Genomic DNA, 7,029 nt, shown 5'->3' with positions numbered 1-7,029 from the left:
TTGTTCTGAAAGAAATTGGTGTGTCTCAGCACTTGATTGTCCTGATATGTAACTGTATTGTAGAGAAGAAGCTACCATTAAACCAGAATCTGGAGAGAGAGAATGGCTTCCTATAGGCAAAGATCCCATAGAAATATATATTTTATCCAGTTATCTGTGTACAGAACATATCATATGGAAAGCCAGACTAGAATCGGTGGAGGAGTCAAAATTGGTAGAAGAAACATAAATAACCTCTCAGATAGGCAGATTACACCATTGTACTGGCACAAAGCAGTGTTAGCTTAAAATAGCTTTTAGTGGAAGTGAAAAGAGAAAGTGTCAAAGCAAGGATTATAGGTCTTAGTTATGTGCTGTAAGTCTCATCTGTCTTATGACAATTCTATGAATGAGTGATTTCCAAAATGCCCTGTCTTTAACTGCCACGCTCAGTTCTTGTAAATTCGATCCTGTGGTTTCCTTTAAGGAGTCAGCCCATGACATATTTGGTCTTCCTCTTTTCCTGCTTCCTACCACCTTTCCCAGCATTATTATCTTTTCCACAGAATCCTGTCTTCTCAGTACAAGCACATTCTATGTGTTTCATCTGTTTTTGTCTGTGTATGTGTACATTTGCTCAAAAAACTTTCCAAGGCTATAGCATAATAAAGCCTCCTTTGCTGTTCCCCACAGACAACCCGGAACCACTTGTTGCTGTGGGAATACTAGCGAGAGGATCCTATATAGCAGTGATCCCCAACCTTGGGCCTCCAGATGTTCTTGGACCACAACTCCCAGAAGCCTTCACCACCACCTCTGCTGGCCAGGATTTCTGGGAGTTGAAGTCCAAGAACATCTGGAGGCCCAAGGTTGGGGACCACTGCTATATAGAACATAAACCCAGTGAACAGTAGCTCTTCTCACCTGTGCTTTCTCCCTGCTTTTTGATGTGCTGACCTGATATTATAGAATCACAACACATAATAACACTTTTGCACCAAACCAGTGAGTCCTGGTGTCAGGTGAGAGTGAGTGGAGAAGTTAGATGTCTAGACTTTAAAGCAACCTCATACGAAGGAAAAGAAACAATAGGAAACTTTATGCTTTTCTGGTGATGCTCACAATGAGATTTTACTCTTTACCTGGACAACATAGCACTTCTTTGAAACTTCAGCCAGTGCTCTGAGACCTGGCTACCTCATGGATAATGGCCCTCTTAAAGCAAAGAAGTAACTTTCTGGCAGCCCAGGTATCCACAAAGCTGTTCTTCATTTTTCCCCCTGTTCACTGTTTTTTTTTTTACTGACCAGCTTTCACACCCGTATATGGTGACTGGGGATATAACAGTATGGATGATCTTGGTTTTTGGTCTCCAGCGATACATCCTTACAGTTAGTGATCTTCTCTAACTCCATTGCTGCCCTTCTGAGTCTTAGCCTCCTTCTGATTTCTTGGCTGCACTCTCTATTTAAATTGATGACTGAACCGAGGTCTACAAAATCTCCAATCATTTCAATGTCTTCATTGTCAACATGAATTTGACCCAACTCCGGGAGGCAGTGGAAGACAGGAGGGCCTGGCGTGCTCTGGTCCATGGGGTCACAAAGAGTCGGACACGACTTAACGACTAAACAACGACAACAACAGTGATTTCACAGCTGAGATGAAATTTGTAATTTTTGTGTTATAATTTAATTTACTTTATTTTTTTCGTCAAGGACCTGGAGCAGCTGGTGATGTTGCCAGAAGACACTCGATTGACAAACAAGCGATGTGCATTAAACCTCAATTCCAATCCACATCAATGAAAAGGGAAACTGTGTGGTAATATTGCTGTGTGCACCTAAATATTCCACTATGATACAAAGAAAGTCAGAATCTGTAACAGACTTTTCAGAGGTTTAGATCTGGCCATTGACATGGCTAGATTATGAAAAGAACATGGATGGGGATAAGGCTTAGCAGAAACACTAAAATAAATGATCTCCTGATGAGCTGAACCCCCTCTTTCCAAATGTTATGGCTCAGGATCGGTTTAGATGGAGCTTCCCATTTTTGTATATTGCTTAACTAGCACTGCAATATCATTCTAGATGCATTATTCACATGTTATTATTCAAGGAAAGAAAGAGCACATCATTATAGGCCTCTGTGTTTTTCACACAGAGGCCACAGAGCTCACAATGAAATAAATCTGTTAACCTTTAAAGGGCCACAAGACCTTTGCTTTTATTTTTGTTGTGTCTTTCCTGTATATAGACACAACAAAAATAAAAGCAAAGGTCTTGTGGCCCTTTAAAGGTTAACAGATTTATTTCATTGTGAGCTTTTTTTTGGATTGCAGCCCACTTCCTCTGACAAATTTGTCCAAATAACACAGCTACAACTTTGAAAAAGATATGCTATCAGGCAGGAAAAGGAGTCTTAAGGGAAAACAACAACCGGGTGTGTGAAATCATCACTACAAGGAGAGTGGAGGCTGTTTGTGTTACCAAAGATCATGTGGCGCAAACATGAGAGAGCTGCCCTTTGTTTTGTATCATGCAAGGACAAGATACATTTAATCACGACAGGTTTAAAACAAATAGAAGGAAGTCATTTGCCCCCTCCTTACCGAAACATGTTTAATTGTGTAGTTGTTACTGCATGTATGAAAGAAGAGTTAAGCAGTGGCGTCAGGCAGAGGACTTTCAGTGCCATAAAGCAAATTATTCATCATTTATGGTAACACACCAAAGGGATATTTATGGGATATATTGTCTCAGGTAGCAAAAGAACTTTGGGTGTATCCCATCTTGAGGTGTGGAGCACCTGTTCTGCTTAGGGCTGGGCTAGCGCTGCACTTCCTATGGTTGGTTTGTAAGGTCTGCCTCCAGTGTCGTGTGTGGAGACACAACAGAAGCTTCTTTCACTCCACCCCACACTGGAGCTATTTCCAATGCACCTCAAACAACCCCAAAGAGTTTCCCTGCACTCCCAAGCAGGTTTTGTGGACACTGGCCTAGGTCGGTGCCTGCTCTCTCCATCTTGTCCAGGGTTGCTAGGCAACAGGAGGCCAGCAAATTGTTGTGTCCCCCCACATCTGCAGGTAGAAAGACAAAAGTAGAGGAAGGGAAATTTTATATTACATTGTGCATGGTGCCATAAATCAGTGCACTCCAATTTCTTTCTCATTTCCAGCTAGCTCCATGGCTCACTAGCTCAGTCTGAAGGAGTTTGTGTGTTGTACATATATGTTTGATTAGGAAGCAACGCAGGAAATATATAAGACAGGAACAGTTATATGATCGTTAGTGCAAGAGTCATTGCCCTGGAAGCTTCCCATAGAGAAGACAAACATCTAGGTCTAGTGCCACCTCTTTTCTTCTATGTTCATGCCTCTTTTCATTGGCACCAATTTTCGTTGCTTTCATTTCACCTTTGTCTTTGTTCTCTTGCACCAATATCTGTGTTTTCCATGGGACTAGTATTCTGTCTTAGGTGAGGATGCCACTGTTACTTTGATGTGGCCCCAATTTTCTCCTGCATCTCCTAGTCACAATCAGAATGAAGTGTTCTGACTGTGGTTGAGGAGTGCACCCCCATCCCCATGTGCTACATGCCTAATGTGATCCCCTGCTTTAGAGGCAACCAGAGGAACAGGGCATCTAGCATAACAGGTAGCTTGGTTCCCAGCTTGACATTAAGGAACAGAACAGAAAGGGGGGAAAGGCATTGAGAAATGGAGGATAACAGGGGCAGAACCATCAGTATTTCACATTGGGCATGGAGGGTCCCAAGTTGAGGAAGTGTGTTGCAACACAGGCTGTTGCTCTGGGTGCATATTTAAATTTCCTAAGGTGGAAATTTCACAGCCTACACACACACACACACACACACACACACACACACACACACACACACACACACACACACACACACACACACACACACACTCTTACAGTAAAGTATGGTGGACAACTTGTGACTCTCCAGACGTTGTTGGACTCTAATTCCCATAATTCCTCATCACTGCCAATGCCACCTGAGGCTGATGGAAACTGAGGTCCAATAGCATCTGAAGGGCCAAAAGCTGCCCACCCCCGTGTTCCGTGTTCTTCTGCCCACTGTACTTTACTGTAAATGTGTATGCATGTGTGCATGTGTACTTGTTTAATTTTCTGGAATCAGGCTCTAATCTGGACTGAACTTATTCCATTATCTTCTGATTGTCTTTTTAAACATTTCTTTTTCATTCCTCTGTGGGATATCAGAAAAATGATACTACATATCTCCTTAAATGGAGCTAAGGACACTGATTTCTCGCCTCCCTCCTTCTCCAGATCTGATAAACTAAGCCTGGATGATACTGTGACGGAGATTAGAGTCCTCCGTCTGCTTTCAAAGCTTGTGACACCATAATATGCTAAACTTTACTCACATCTGCAAATTTAGTTTGGAGCGAATTTAGTTTCTTTACAACAATTCTGTTGTTGTAAAGAAACTACAGTTCCCATGGAGATAATTGCAGGCTACTTTTGCAAGTATAGTCAGATTTATATCTTTTATGTCATCAAGTTTTCTAAAGCCCATTAAGTAGTATGGTGTAAAAAAAGAAAAAAAATTAACTTTGGAGTTTGTGGGAATCTTTTCTTCCCTTAAAGAGTGTTTATATCTATGCATTCCTCTAATGCAGAGGTCCCCAACTCCCAGTCCATGGCCCGTGCTGGTCTGTGGCCTGAGCCAGACTGGGCCGCGAAGACAGACCTCCCGCCCCACCCCCCCCTGCAAAGGCTGTTTGTGCCTGCACTCATGCGCATGCACAAACAGTGGTGTGGTCTTGTGTGGGCATGCTCACATGCATGCGCGAATGGCAGCAGTGCGGTTTGCACACGAGCATACCCACACAAACACCATGCCACTGTTTGCACATGCACACGAGAGAGAGAGCCCTCACAAGTGCTGCACCTCCATTTGCGCATGCGCACAAGCATGACAGTGCCCTGCCTTCCCCAGCCAGTCCACAGGGTGAACAAGGTTAGGGACCCCTGCTCTAGTGAACTCAAGGTGGTATGCATTTTTGGTCTTCATTTTGGTCTTCATATGAATATCATTGTCCTCATTTTTAAACCATCTAGCCTCAAAAGCTGGCTTACTTTGTGTTTATAGTCGGCCTTACTCAAGATATTGCCCATTTGTGGATTTGAGGGTTTGTTTATTTTATTCTTGTGAGGTCAGTTAGGATGATTTTATTGAACCTGATGGCCAAGTGGGAGTCTCCCTCAGTTGTAGTCTAATTTGACTTCAACACCTGAGGCATTTAAGAGAAAATTGGACAACCATGTCAGATCTGCTTTGATTTGGATTCCTGTATTGAGCAGGGGGTTGGCCTTATAAACCCCTTCCAATCCCATAATTCTATGACCCTGTGATTCTAATGCCCCAACCAACATGCCACACACTCTCTCTATTTTACATCTGTTTGTTTCCAGTCCAAAATGTGCAATTATTTATATGGGGGATTTATTCTTCATGACCTCACACTATTCAACAGTGTGCAGATTATTTTATATATTTGCTTTATTTATATTGCAACTTTTTTCCAATAAAAGAATACGGCAGCATACAACGATTTTAAAAATACATGTCTAAAATTACAATAAATTAAGACATTATGATTAAAATAGGATTAAACCAAAAGAATGTTAGAAACATCACTGGTTTAAAAAGTTAAAACAAATGTAAAATACTTGGTTGAAATAAAAATACTGATAAAAATATGCCACATCTCTTTCTTTAAAAAATGTAACCGTGCCAGAGTATTTAGAGGTTAAAAGCCAACTTAAGCAGGAAGTGATACAAGGAATTCTAAAGCACTGAAAATGGGTCCTCACCCATCAAGTGAACAATAGTGGCGGGCCTTCCCTGAAGATCCCAGAGGCCCAGGCCATTATATGGGGGTGGGGAGATAAGTCCTTCAAATCATTTGCATCCAAGTTGCATAATACTTTATAGGTCACAACCAACACTTTGAATTGCGTCCAGAATGTTGTAGCAACTGAGTTATAGGGTCCAAGTGATTGGCGCCAGTCAGCAGTCTGACTGCACAGCATTTTTAACCAGCTGAAGTTTCCAGACAGCTGAATCGTTCTTGTTTCTTGGACCTACTTGAAGTTTCCATTTCAGTCAAATTAACCATCTGTGATTAGGTTTGTTTGAAGGATGGAGCAGTTCCTTCTTTTTGGTGGGAAATAACCAAGAAGAGTCATTTGAACAATTAACAAATTTATTTGATTTAACATTCGGGGATTCAATGATAACTTCAACTGTTTCAAAACGAGCTCAGATTAGGTAATTGTTCATAAGGCGATGGTAAGAATTCAAACGGTGACTTTGGAGAGTCTATTGTGGGGTCGGCCCGAACTGTTCTTTCTCTGTGGGCTTCCTCAGTGGAGCGCTCCTCACTGCACATATTGTGTCGCAACAGGGATGCCGAGCCCAATTCCCCTCACAAGCTGGTTGATTGAATGACGGATCAGGTCTGATCACCCTCCTCCAGTGACCTTGTCCTCTTGGGAAAACCACCACTGTCCATTCTTGCATTTCTGTTATTGTCACCTTCTTTTCTTTCTGATCATGGTCAGGTAATAATCCTTCCACCTTTAAGTTGGGAAAATCCTCCAATAACTCCTGCACTTTTCCATATATAGATGCTCCTTCCTTTCTTATTCCTTCCTGCGGTATATTGAAAACTCTCCTTTTTTCCCTTCTCTTTTATATCCTCCTCCCACACTGGTAAGGTTAACTCCTCCCCCTTCTTTCCCTTTCCTTCTTCTACCAGACAAACGTCCACCTTTACTTCTTTCTCCTCCACTTCCTTCTCATCATTTTCATTTACAATCAATCCTTCTTTTTCTTTTCTCTCTCCCTCTTTCTGTGACACCATTATTTGGGGAGACGGCGCACTCTCATCTCTATTTCTCCTTTCTATTTCTCCTTCACACCATCCATTAGCATGTGTACAACTGCAAGAAAAATGTTCCCACATCTAGCGTGCTCCTAGGGCCATCT

This window comes from Pogona vitticeps, chromosome 2 (genome assembly GCF_051106095.1).
Source record: "Pogona vitticeps strain Pit_001003342236 chromosome 2, PviZW2.1, whole genome shotgun sequence".
Taxonomy (NCBI): Eukaryota; Metazoa; Chordata; class Lepidosauria; order Squamata; family Agamidae; genus Pogona; species Pogona vitticeps.
The sequence above is the reverse complement of the archived record's forward strand: the minus strand, read 5'-3'. Positions refer to the sequence as shown.